Genomic DNA, 14252 nt, shown 5'->3' with positions numbered 1-14252 from the left:
AATTACGTCTGGCCCTAAGTAACTCTCCATATGGAATGCTCCATTTCAATTTACTTGGGTGATGGCTCTGCCCATGTAAAATGCTATTCCCCGCCGAGGGTTTGCGGTATGGGGAGGTATGGACCGATCCTTCTCTAATTCGGACCAAAACATCCCAAAATTATGGGGGTCATTCCAACCCTGGCGGTCGGTGTTAAAGCGGCGGCCAACCCGCAAACAGGCAGGCGGGCAAAAAAATGGAATTCCGACCCTGGCGGGAACCACCAACACAGCCCGCCACTTTAACACTCCGACCGCCACGGTGTTACAGACAAGCAGCGCGGCGGTCACCGCCAATAGACAGGCGGCAGACAATGTACCGCCCACCCTATCACAACTCACCAATCCGCCACCTTTTCTGAGGCGGGAGCCCCGCCGATAAAAACACGTCGGAAACAGACTACGAACGGGAAAATGCTCACCTCTACACACTCCACGAGGAATCTGGACAGCATGGAACCAGAACTACACATCCTACCAGCAATTGTCTACCTGCTCCTCTACCAGGAGCACGAACGCCGGCGCAGAAGACAACGGTGAGTACTGCACCTACGACACACGGGAGGGGGGAGGAGAAAAGATAACGGGCACACACATACGCGACACACACTCCCCCCCCCCACCTACCTACACACCAATGCAGAGCTACAACTCAGAGTGACACCCCCCAAACCCCGCCGGAAGAATGCAAAGACAAAATAATATGTTATTGTAATACAAATATATTGTAAGGCAAAGTAAATAAGTAAGACGAACATCCCATAACTATATACACATATGTATATTGTCCCGTCAGAATTGGCTTTCTGTCATTGTACGTGGGCCAATGATCCTCAACACATGGGCAAAGCCCACACATGAGACCCGAATCCATTGGAGAGAACACTGCAGGGGCATCAGATAGGAAAACTACAGGCACCTCAGGGGGAAGGGAAGGGGGGCCACCTCAGCCACATGAGTCCACGACACAAGATCCACGAGGGGCCTCCACGGCCACTGTTCAATCCTGGGGAGTGCAAAGCCACAGTCTCTCAAGTCTCTACAGTGGGTGGCTTGCCCACTGTGCCATCCTGGGGAGTGCAAAGCCACAGTCTCTCAAGTCTCTACAGTGGGTGGCTTGCCCACTGTGCCATCCTGGGGAGTGCAAAGCCACAGTCTCTCAAGTCTCTACAGTGGGTGGCTTGCCCACTGTGCCATCCTGGGGAGTGTAAAGCCACAGTCTCACAAGTGGATGACAGACTCCAGCTGTACTGGAGGACTCTTGGTGCCCAGAGCCTATCGTGCAACCCTGTCCGACTCTGATCCGGGCCTGCCCCTTCTGCCAATGTGTCAGCGGTGCCTGAGATGAAGGGCCCAGCGGAGCGGTGCTTGAGATGAAGGGCCAAGCGGAGCGGTGCAGAGACGGCGGTGCCCAGTGGAGTGGTGCTTGAGTTGAAGGGCCCAGCAGAGCGGTGCTTGAGTTGAAGGGCCCAGCGGAGCGGTGCTTGAGATGAAGGGCCCAGCGGAGCGGTGCAGAGACGGCTATGCCCAGCGGAGCGGTGCCTGAGATGAAGGGCCCAGCGGAGCGGTGCTTGTGATGAAGGTCCCAGCGGAGCGGTGCAGAGACGGCGGTGCCCAGCGGAGCGGTGCTTGAGTTGAAGGGCCCAGCGGAGCGGTGCTTGAGATGAAGGGCCCAGCGGAGCGGTGCTTGAGATGAAGGGCCCAGCAGAGCGATGCAGAGACGGCTATGCCCAGCGGAGCGGTGCCTGAGATGAAGGGCCCAGCGGAGCGGTGCTTGAGATGAAGGGCCCAGCGGAGCGGTGCAGAGACGGCGGTGCCCAGCGGAGCGGTGCTTGAGTTGAAGGGCCCAGCGGAGCGGTGCTTGAGATGAAGGGCCCAGCGGAGCGGTGCTTGAGATGAAGGGCCCAGCGGAGCGGTGCAGAGACGGCGGTGCCCAGCGGAGCGGTGGCTGAGATGAAGGGCCCAGCGGAGCGGTGCCTGAGATGAAGGGCCCAGCGGAGCAGTGCTTGAGATGAAGGGCCCAGCGGAGCGGTGCTTGAGATGAAGGGTCCTGTTCAGCGGTGCTTGTGACGGCGGTGCCCTGTTCAGCGGTGCTTGTCTTGAAGGGCCCTGTTCAGCGGTTCTTGAGACGGCGGTGCCCTGTTCAGCGGTGCTTGTCTTGAAGGGCCCTGTTCAGCGTTTCTTGAGACGGTGGGGTCCTGTTCAGCGGTGCTTGTCTTGAAGGGCCCTGTTCAGCGGTTCTTGAGACGGCGGGGCCCTGTTCAGCGGTGCTTGTCTTGAAGGGCCCTGCTCAGCGGTTCTTGAGACGGCGGTGCCCTGTTCAGCGGTGCTTGTCTTTAAGGGCCCTGTTCAGCGGTTCTTGAGACGGCGGGGCCCTGTTCTGCGGTTCTTCACATGTGTCTCCAGGGCACCAGATCCGGCCAATAGATGGTGTTCACTCGCCATCCAACTTCTCGCTTGCTGGGCCCTCCTGTGCTGGTGTCCCGTGCCCGTGGGTGTCCTCCTTCACCCCCGGAATGGGGCTGGTGGGGCCCTCCTGGGCAGCTCGCCTGCTGCCGGACTTGTCGGCCATGCTGCCCTTGCCATCCTTGCCTGATCCTCTGTGGCCCTTGCCTCCCTTTGGAGATGTGCCAGGTGGCACCCCACTCCCTGACGGTGCCAGGGTGGTGCCTGTGGAGGCTGCCGTCTCTGTTCTCTCGCGCCGGCCCTTGGCTTTTTTTGATTTTTTTCCCAGGGGGTGGGCTGGCTGTCCCTTTGCTGCTGGCCGACGTGGCTGCCGTCAAAGGTGGGGGACTCCAATATCCCTGGACTATGGTCCTTGTAGGTCCAGGGGTTGTGGTGGCTGAGGTGCAGATTGGACTTTTACGAGATGGAGGTGGTGGGTCAGGTGATGGAAAGAGGTTAATTTTGGAGAGGAAAAACTTTTTAGGAGCAATGGGAAGGGTAGGTGCAGTGGGTATGGGAGTGGAGGAAGAGGATGTGGTTGTAGGAGAGTCAAGTGTGCTGTCTATGGGTGCAGGTGCTTGTGACGGAGGCTGTCGTGAGGTGGATGGCTGTTGGGTGGGTGGCTGCCTGCGTTTGTGTGTTTTGGAAGAGGGGGTGACATACACACTGGGAGAGGACACAGGGGACGTGTAAATGGCAGTGGGGGTGGTGACTGCACGTGTGCGGAGTGTTCTGGTGGGTGTGCTGGTGATGGACGTAGTGGCTGATGAAGTGGTGCATGCAAGTGTGAGTTGGGACGTCACAGGGAGGGAGGAGGGAGACGAGGAGGAGGGGGACACAGAGGAGGCAGTGGCTGTTGGCATGTCTGCATGTGGATGTTGCTTGTGTGAATGCTTCTGTGATGTGTGGTGCTTATGTTTGGATGAGCTGACCTTGGGTGTTGAGGTGTGTGCAGGCTGGTCTGTAGGTGTGTCTGGGATAGGCAGAGGAACAGGGGAGTGGGACTGGGTGGAGGGAGTTGGAGGAGGGAGGCAGGAGACAGGGACAATGGCTGCCGTCAGTGCTGAGGCCAGAGCACTGAACGATCGCTTATGGGCAGCCTGACCCGAATGAATGCCCTCCAGGTATGCATTGCTCCGGTGCACCTCCCTTTCCACCCCCTGGATGGCATTCAAAAGGGTAGACTGCCCAACAATGAGCGTCCGGAGGAGGTCAATGACCGCCTCACTGAGGGCAGCAGGGGTAACTGGGGCAGGGCCTGAGGTGCCTAGGGCGAAGGAGATGCCCGCCTTGGTGTGCGAGCGGGCACGGGGCGAACGCTGAGGGGCTGCTGGGAGGGCGGAGCTGGTGCGCTGGGTGGCGGCTGTACCTGTTGTTGCGGTGGGCACGGATGTTGCCGCCACCACAAGGGAGCTCCCTTCCGAGGACGTGTCGGTGTCGCTGATGTCTCCACGTGTCCCCGTTGTGGAGCCCCCCTCGCCCTCCGTCTCACTGGTCAAATCAGAGTCCGTTGCATGGCCCTCCGGGGCCATGTGAGATGCAGCTCCCTCGTGCTCCAATGCCACTTCTCCTCCGCCAGATGATGCTAATGCACACATGAACAGGAAGAGCAGACCAAAAAAGGGGGGGGGGGAATAAAGACATGTTGAGTGCATGTATTGGCAACACAGTTGGCGGAGAGGACAGACACAGAAGCCCCCTGCACTACGCCGCGCACTTGGGGTACACTACTCAATCATTGGGACGTGGCCTACAAGCCTATGGACGACAACTGCACACATAGGTGACACAGGGCCATGGATAGCTGTACTTGGCACCCTACAGAGGTGGGGGGCGGGGGCACAGGGCCATGCCTTACGGAGGGGCCTAGCCTACAGAAATCGCCCTGGCCTAGGGATACCCACAGCCCTCCTCCCCCACCCAGACACCTCCACTGCGCGCATAGTCAGCAGAATGAGAGTGTACTCACCCCCTTGTGTCTGCTGTGATGTCCTCACGCGCCCATCCAAATCTGGGTAGGCCACCGCCAGGATCCGAGACATCAGGGGGGTCAATTGACGTGTGACGTTGGGAGGCCATCCCCAGCAGAGCCTCCGCGGCCTTTCTGCTGCTGCGGCGGATGTCCTCCCACCTCTTGCGGCAGTGGGTGCCCCGTCTGTTGTGGACCCCCAGGGTCCGGACGTCCTTGGCGATGGCACACCAAATGTCGACTTTCTGATGGGCGCTGACCTATGTGACACGTACAGGGAGAGAAAATACAATATCATCATTTTCTGCATGCTCGATGTGAGTGTCCCCCCATCCCCACCCTTGCCATGTGGCACATGCTCTCATCTGTCGTTTGATGCATTCCTCATACGCTCCCCTCCGCACCATCGTTCATTCACCCCACTCAACCCAGGCATTGCCCACAAAGCATGGTCCCAGTGTACTAACCTGTTGGTCTGGAGGACCGTAGAGTAGCGCATACTGGGGGAGGACCCCATCAACAAGTTTCTCCAATTCCTCAGATGTGAAGGCAGGGGCCCTTTCCCCAGTCGCAGCAGCCATTGTCTCTTCCAGACCGAGGTCACAGCAGCACTTGCAGTGGTCCTCACCTGTGGATGATCAGGTCTTGAGTGATTAAGCAGATAGAAAATGTCGGTCACGCCCGCGGCGGTGCGTACCGCGACCGCCGGCGCACATCGTCATTGGCTCCTGAGACCCATAGGGTTCAATGTTAACCAATGCTGCTTTGCGCAGCGGTCTTCGACCGCCTACCGCCACGGTGTGCCATGCCAGCGCATTGACCTCACATCCCATTGTCACACTTGACAGGTCAGGCAGCCGCCATTTCAAGGGCCCACATGGCTTAATTTCTACTGCGTCACACAGGCCGAGGCCTTGCATTGCCACTCATACAAGCCATTCAATGCATAGCGAATCGTGTTCTGTGCAAGCTGTGGTTACGTACCTGTGGGTTGCTTGACTCTGTGCTCCATGTTGTCCTTCCTAGGCACCGTCCGCTGGGACTTGCGAGGAGATGGAGGAATGTTCCCGTGTACAGACCGCTGGTGGTCCTGTCGACAATAGAAGAAAGACATGTCATACTGACATACAGACTTGACCGAGCCACTATACAGGAACTGTGTGCCCAGCTGGAGCCAGACCTGATGTCCCCCATTCGCCAACCCACAGGGATTCCCTCTCTGGTGCAGGTGCTGTCAGTACTCCATTTTTTGGCAAGTGTATCATTCCAAACAACAGTGGCCATATCATCAGGGATGTCTCAGCCTATGTTTTCTAAGGTTTTGTCCAGAGTGTTGTCTACCCTGATGAAATACATGCGGAGCTACATTGTTTTCCCTGAGGTGGGCGATTTGGCTACAGTGAAGGGTGATTTCTATGCCCTTGGACATATTCCTAACATCATTGGTGCCATTGATGGGACACATGTGGCTTTGGTTCCCCCCAGTGAAAGTGAGCAGGTGTACAGGAACAGAAAAAGTTATCATTCGATGAATGTCCAGGTGGTCTGTTTGGCTGACCAGTACATCTCTCATGTAAATGCCAAGTTCCCTGGGCTCAGTGCATGACGCGTACATCATGCAAAATAGCAGCATCCCTTATGTGATGGAACAGCTACAGAGACACCGTGTGTGGCTAATTGGTGACTCTGGTTACCCCAACCTGTCGTGGCTACTGACCCCAGTGAGGAATCCCCGGACCAGGGCAGAGGAACGGTACAATGAGGCCCATGGCCGGACTAGGAGGGTGATCGAGCGGACCTTCGGCCTCCTGAAGGCCAGGTTTAGGTGCCTGCATATGACAGGTGGATCCCTAATGTACTCACCAAAGAAGGTGTGCCATATCATCGTGGCCTGCTGTATGCTTCACAACCGGGGTTTGGGATGCCAGGTGCCTTTCCTGCAGGAGGATGGTCCAGATGGTGGTGTTGTAGCAGCTGTGGAGCCTGTGGAGAGTGAAGAGGAGGAAGACGACGAGGACAACACAGACAACAGGGACACAGTGATACAACAGTATTTTCAGTAGCACACAGGTACGAATCAACCCCGCCATTTTACATTTACTTAAAGTCTCCTGCCTCTCTACTGTCTGTGTTTCCCCCCAGTTTCTGTTAACTGAGTTGTGACTTTCCCTTCCGTTTTCAGAGCTGTGGGCCCCATTGCATGACCTCTGCTTTGTTTGCCCATGGACTACAGCTGTGTGACAGTAGTATGTTGTCATCACAATGTAACTGAACATTTTGGCACCGTTATGTCTAATACATTTGTTCAAAATACAAGCAGACTCCAGATATTTTAAGTGCAATAAGTGATTTTATTAAAGTGCTAAATTTAGGGACATGGTTGAAAAACGGTGATGGGTGATGGTGGAGTAATGTCCATGGCAGAGTCCACATTCTCAGTCCCACAGGTGCATTGTCCATATGCCTGTGGAAGGATGGAGCAGGGGCAGTTTATGGTTGGACAGGGTGACAATGTGGGACAGTGAGATGACATCAGGGGGTATCCTTTGCTGGCGGGGGTCTTGGCATCCTACTCTGTCTTCTTCTGAGATCTCAGGCCCCGCTTGCGGGGTGGTTCTTCTTCTGCAGGAGGTGGGGTTCTGGTGGCCTGTCATTGTGTGGGGCCTCCTGTCCACTAGCGCCGGCTGAGGTGGTAGCCTGGTCTTGGTCCATGCTAGTGACAGGGGCCCTTTGTGGTGCCACATGGTCCCGCAATGTGGTGACTATCTGGTTAAGAGCCACGACGATGGTCCCCATAGCGGAACTAATGTTTCTCAGTTCCTCCCTGAACCCCATGTACTGTTCCTCCTGCAGTACCTGGATCTCCTGGAACCTGGCCAGTACAGTAGCCATCGTCTCCTGGGAGCGGTGGTATGCTCCCATGATGGAGGAGAGGGCCTCTTGGAGAGTGGGTTCCCTGGGCCTGTCCCCCACCTGTCGCACAGCAGCCCTCCCAGTTCCCCTGTTTCCCTGGGCCTCTGTCCCCTGGAACGTGTGCCCACTACCACTGCCCCCAGGTCCCTGTTGTTGTTGGGGTGGTGGGTCAACCTGGGTGCCCTGTAGTGGTGGACACACCGCTGATTGACGTGTCCTGGAGACAGAGGCATGGGCCCGCTGGGTGGGAGCTGTGCTGGTGTTCCCAGAGGGGGTTAGGTCTGCTGTAGCCTGTGGCTGTCTGTGGGGAACCGACTGTCCCGAGGTCCCCGATGGTCCGGGCTGGTCATCTGGGTCCAGGGAGACAGAGCTGCTGTCATCACTGGGGGCCTCTTCTGGGGGTGGGATGGACATCTCTGGACCCTCCTGGGCGGTGTGGTGGCGTTCGGGTCCTGCAGGGGTATAAGAGTATGGTTATTGCTTCTGTGTGTGCCATTTTGTGAAATGGGTGGGTGGCCGTGTACCCCAGTGCTGGCATTCCCTTTTGGGGGCTGTTGTGACGGTGGCTTGTGGGGGAGATGGGGATGTGCAGTGGGCATGCTTTGGTGATGGGTGTCCATGCTTTGTGGACGCATGCAGGGCTAGGTTTTGGGATGGGTGGGTTGTGATGGTGAGCCATTTGCAAGGAGTAGGTGTGATGGGGGTGGGGGTGAGGGTGGGGGTATGATTAGGCATGCAGGTGGGGTGGGGGAATGAAGTAGTGAAGATTTGACTTACCAGAGTCCATTCCTCCGCCTACTCCTGCGAGGCCCTCAGGATGCAGGATGTGCAAGACTTGCTCCTCCCATGCTGTAAATTCTGGGGGAGTAGGTGGGGGTCCGCCACCAGTCTTCTGCACCGCGATGTTGTGCCTTGATACCATGGAACGCACCTTCCCCCGTAGGTCGTTCCACCACTTCCTGATGTCGTCCCGATTTCGTGGATGCTGTCCCACAGCGTTGACCCTGTCCACTATTCTTTGCCATAGCTCCATCTTCCTGGCAATGGTGGTGTGCTGCACCTGTGTCCCGAAGAGCTGGGGCTCTACCTGAACTATTTCCTCCACCATGACCCTGAGTTCTGCGTCAGAGAACCTGGGGTGTCTTTGGGGTGCCATGGGGTGGTGTGGATGAGGTGTGGGGTGGGGTATGTGTTGTAGAGTGTGGTGAGTGTGTTGGTGTGTGGTGTTTTGTGCTTGGATATTGTGTGGGTGATGTAGTGATTTGCCTCTGTGTGATGGTCTACTCTATTCTGTGCTGTCACTCTCTCTGGCCTTCAGTCGCAATTGTGGTCGTAAGGGTTTGTGGGTGATGTGGGTGTGTGTTTTATATTGTAATGGGTGTGTGGGAGTGGTGTGTGTATGTGTATCAGGTGTGCGTATTTTGAATTGTCCAATGTGGTAGTGTTTTGTAAAGGTGTGTGTATTTTGACCGCGGCGGTGTGTACCGCCAATGGAATACCGCGGTTGAAAGACCGCCGTGTGGATTCGTGGGTCGGAATGGAATGGGCGTATTTCTGTTGGCGTGACGTTGGAGGTTTGGTCATCGCCAGTTTTTCGCTGGCCGTTGGTGTGGCGGACTTTTGTTGATGTCGGGATTTTGGCGGTTTGCCAGTTGCGGGTCAGAATGACCGTGGCGGTTTACCGCGACCGCAGCGGTGTTATGGCGGTCTTCTGACCGGCGGTAAGCGCCTTTTACCGCCGAGGTCAGAATGACCCCCTATATTTCTTCTTTCCCAATCTAATAAGTAAAAGACAGATTCAGATCATTTCCAGAAAAATTCTGAAAGAAACCTTGAAAAACATCTTTGGATCCATCCCAAATAATAAATAAATCATCAGTGAACCTGGTCAAAAGACAATATGCTTGGTCCACTTTTCATTCACATCAGTCCACACAATCTGTTGGTCCCACCAACCCATAAAAATTCCAGCAAAACTGGGAGCAAAGCAGCTGCCCATTGCAGTCCCAGTGGATTGTCAATGCCATTTGTCATTAAAGGGAAAAATATTATTTTCCAAGCAAAATCTTAGCATATCCTATAACATCATGGAATGGTCATAATAACAAATGGCTTTATCTCTAAAAAAGGGCCTACATGTGGCAATGCCATGATCATGATTAATGCATGTGTAAAGAGAGGTCACATCTATTGTAATAATGAGATAAGGGCTCTGCCAGGGTATATCAATAATCTTTGTGATAAAGTCTGTGCTATCTCGGCAATAGGAGAGTAAGCTAAGGACATATGGTAATAAGTAAAAACCCAAATACATAGATGCCAACACCAATAAACTATTATTCGCAGACACTATTTGCCTACCTGGTGGATGAGTTTTATTCTTGTGTATTTTTGGCAACAAATAGAAAGAAGGGGCTACTGGTTTCCTAACAAACAAAAACTGAAATTCTTTGTCACTCAGCAAATTCCTGTCCTTCCATTCCTCCAACAAATTGTGACATTTAGAGATTGATTGTTTGTACAATTCATAAGTGGTAGATTCATAATCTCCTGATCTATATAACTGTCTTTCTGCCTCATGAATATCGTTCTTCACACCCCATAACACCACATTCCCTCCTTTATCTGATGGCTTAGTCACAAAATTCGTACCTGATGTTAAAGAAATCAATGCTTCCCTCTCTGAAGGTGTCAAATTCTTCCCATCATTATTTTGCTTTTGACCAAATTGCTAACAGATCCCGATTTGCTACCTCATGAAACACATCAGTACTATCATGTGGAGTGAAGGGGTTACACGCTGATTTAGGTCTAAAAGAGTTGGTGGATGTCCTATCCGTCTCCAAATTCAAATGGCACATTAACTCTCTCTCTGTCACCCAGTCCACCTCTCCTTGCTCTAACTCTCCAAGTGATGACATACCTCCTACATCACTCAAACATAACTTATCAAAAGTCTGATCTCCCTCACTACGGGTGCCACAATTCTTTTCTTATTTGCTTGTTGTTTAAAAATCTTCATTAATTTTAATTCACGTACAAATAAAAAAACATCAATACGAGTTCTACAGTAGTCCATGTTATTAATAGGACAGAAAGATAATCCTAATTCCACAAGAGATTGGTAATTTTCTCTCAGTTTATGCTGAGGCAAGTTAACAACCATTACATTTTTCTCACCAATTATTTCTGTCTGGTTTGTCAAGTTATTCTTCCATGTGACACTTCGTTTTAACCCTCCCCCTCTAAACGTTTTCTTTCTCTTGCACTGATTTCTCCTGTTTCTCTTGGTGTTTTTTTTCCTTGGACCATTGATTTGCTGTAAAAAACAATACTCATCCGCTAGGGTTAAAGATGAGATATCCTCTCCAGATGTCTCTGTATAACTGTCAGTATCTTAGCAACTTTCTGATCCTGATTCTGACTTTAAGGATTTGTTTAAATTGTCTGATGGCGTCATCAAACTTCCTGCCAAAGGTTACAATCCTCCCATTTGCATGATCCTGTTTGACTCTCAAACATTTATGTTTCTTTTTCAACTGTATCTCTTCCTCATATTTACGTATTCTTGGTTCCATTTCTGTCAGAAATTTGTTTATTTCCTCTTGATCATATGTTGATCCCAAAATGTTTTTTTTCTGAGTAATTTCCTCACATGTTTAATCCAACTAAATTTTAGCATTCTTTGCCAATAAACACATAATTTGTTTTCAGGTGGTGGACATCAAGGAAGACCACTCCTCCAACATTTTCAGGTTAGGATTCTTATAGGTCGGGGCAATGAGGATCCGTAAACAACGTGGAACTCTCCCCACTTCCATATAGCTGTCTCGAGAGGTTACCTCCACCATCTAATAATTTCCCTCTGAAGTAATTTTTCTATATTGAAACAAAGGCTGTTTTAGAGTTTTTCCAATGTCACTTTATTGCCCCAATGATAGACTTCACTATGGGTGGCCAGCTATGCCACTCTCCCCTCCTGTGTAAGCTCCTACCAGAGCACAGTGTGAGTGTGTAGCGAGGGATTCCTACTGTGATGTTGTGTACTGGCTCTATAAATCAAGTATACACTCCTCAAGGTCTCTGACCTTTTGTCGATCTCTGTCTCTCTGACATTTAGAGTAGCTAATGATTCAATCCCTAACCTTGGCCTTCTGAGCTTCCCAAAGTGTAATGTGGGAAGGTACAGAACATCCATTGTTGGCAAGGAATCGCTGCCACATATTTTAGCACAGCTCCCTCAAATCATCCTTTTGGAGGTACCAGCAGTCCAAGCCCCATCACGTCTCCATCTTACCCAGGCCCGAGCTAGCTACACCATCACCAGCAAGTGATCGGAGAGTCCCAGGGCCCACAACTGGATATCCATGATCCTGTGGCTCTCTCAGTGCTACATAAAAAAGTAGTCCAATCGGGAAAAGGAGCGGTGTTCCCACGAGTAAAAGGTGAAGCCAATCTCCTCAGAGTGGTGTGCCCTCCAAACATCAATCAGGTTCCAATTATGCACAAAGTTTGCAAGTGGAATGGGTCCGTGACCCCACCCTTTATGGTTAAAGAATAGTCAAGGCTCGCATTGCACGCCCCATTGAAGTTCCCCCATTAACCATCATGCTTCTGCCAGTTCCCGTATAAGGTCCACCACTCTAACTAGGTAATTTAAGGCTGGGAGGAGGAGCACAGTCACTGATCAGTGAGACGGGAAGTCCATGGAGAAAGCCAGTTACTGCAACATATCAGCCCAATCTATCCTGCTATACTCTGGAGACCACCAAGGGTGCATGACCCCAAACTAAGATCCCTAGAGCCCTAGTGAAACCAAGAGTGGTACACTTGAGTGTATCTCTTATAGGTCAAGAAGGGACACTTGTTGCCCAGGAGGTTGGTTTCCTGAAGCATAACTATAGCCACATTTGACCTCAGTGCTGCCCGCACCACCGCCCCATAGTTGATTTTATCCAGCATCCAATTAACATTCCAGGACAAAATGGACATTGTACCAGGTGCCCCATGTCTCTGTGTAGGGCCTTTCTGAGAATTAGGGTCAGCCATGGCTCAAGTGTCTCTGTGTGCTGTGTCCAAAGATCATGTGCATTCTGCCTACAACTGTGCTCAACTTCTTCATCCGGAAAGGAAACACAATCAGAAACAACACCCTAGTACCCCCCTCCCACAACACCCCCATACTTCATAAACTGGAAGTGCCTAGTAGTGCAGCTAGGAATTGAAGCCAACAGGGCATCATTTATCTGTGACCGCCCAGCTTGTCCCTTGTTGCCCTGGACACTGCCTTTGTGACCCCTGGCCTCTGAGTTGGCAAAATCAGTGCCAGGAACACAGGGGCAGCTCATCTTTATGGACGTCAGTTAGAACTCCACTTCCTTGTTTTCAATCAGTACAGTTAGCTGGACTATTACACTCCTTGATAGCTGAGGTAAGCGTAAAAACATTTTTTTATGTATTTTGTGTGCATGCTTGTGGGTGTGCGTTTGCTTGAGTGAATATGTGTGTGTATGAGCATGTGTGTGTGAGTGAAATTGAAGATAAAATAGCATTTCATGTCACTTCTGCTACCCAAGGCATTTTAGTGCATTGACGTCCATGAATATAACCCCTACCTCTAATTTATAATGATTGAGAAAACTTTAATGATCAAATAGACTCCAAAATGACAAAAAAAAGTTTTGGGGGAACTTGAGGTGTGATTTTTAAAAAAGTTTTAAATGTTTCTAGCATAAGAAAGTGCACAGCGCAACAGGGCTAATCTGGTTACTCTAGACTGGGTCAAGGTCAAACGTTTCAGCTGACCACAATGGAACATGGGTCAGATCCAGGGACCAGGTACAGCTCCGATAGAAAGTTTATCTTTTGACTTAGGGCCTGATTTATGTTTTGGCAGACAGCCTGTCGTTGCACCATGAGGGCGGAGTAATTTACTCCATCCCCATGGTGGAGCTACTGCCTGCCAAATTTATAAATGCCCGCCAAGCAGGTGGTCATTTCTAATGCATTGACAATGCATACCACTGTTTGGTGCAGGGCTGCCCTCAACATGATGTATCCCTCCACCAAACAGTTTTCTTAATTTATTTTCAAAAAGAAAATCCCAAAACAGTATTACCTTTCTGAAAATTAAAAAAAAACAATGCTCCCCTTCCCTTGCCATGGGAGTCATCTCCCATGGCATGGGAGCAATATTTGCATTTTACTGTCCCTCAACTCCAGGGTTTGCCTGGCACTGTTGTACAGTAAAAACATGGCTACATGTCTACCCATCCTGATTGGCTGAGCAGATGTATAGCCATTTCTCTGATGCCACTTACTCTGTCGGCCATCAGAGTGGTTTCGCTGTGGCCGTGGTAGAGTTGTCAATGTCTTAGCCAAACCTAAAGTCTACCCGCAAAGAAATCTGGTCAGTGGACTATTATTTTGGTAATGTGCATACTGTGTCGCCATTGCCCTTAGTATTTTTCTCGGAGAAAATCTTCATTGATAATGTTGTCAGTGGGTTGAAGAAGCAGCTGACTGCAGTGCAAGACCTTGGTAGGAGCCTCAGTGTAAGCAGGAAGTTTGAGGCTTTTGGCATCAAAGTCAGGGAAAGGCCCAGAAAGCCATCAGCAGTGGGTGCTGCTTGGCATTCATCCTGGAGAAGTCGTCTTCATTTAGGCTTAGAAACATTTTTGGAAGTCTGGATCTTTTCAGCGGGGCCAATCAAAAAATTGAGTTCTATTGGCAATTCGACATTGGTGACTTAGTGGCAGTCCAATAGTAGCCTCTGCTTCTTTTGGATGAAATCCATGAAAACATTTGTAAGACTCAGCTTTTACGGTTAGGCAGGAGGAGTACACTCTGACACTTATCCAAAGACCTTGTCAGAAGGGTCAAAGGC

Source organism: Pleurodeles waltl, chromosome 7, assembly GCF_031143425.1.
Source record: "Pleurodeles waltl isolate 20211129_DDA chromosome 7, aPleWal1.hap1.20221129, whole genome shotgun sequence".
Lineage (NCBI taxonomy): Eukaryota > Metazoa > Chordata > Amphibia > Caudata > Salamandridae > Pleurodeles > Pleurodeles waltl.
The sequence above is the reverse complement of the archived record's forward strand: the minus strand, read 5'-3'. Positions refer to the sequence as shown.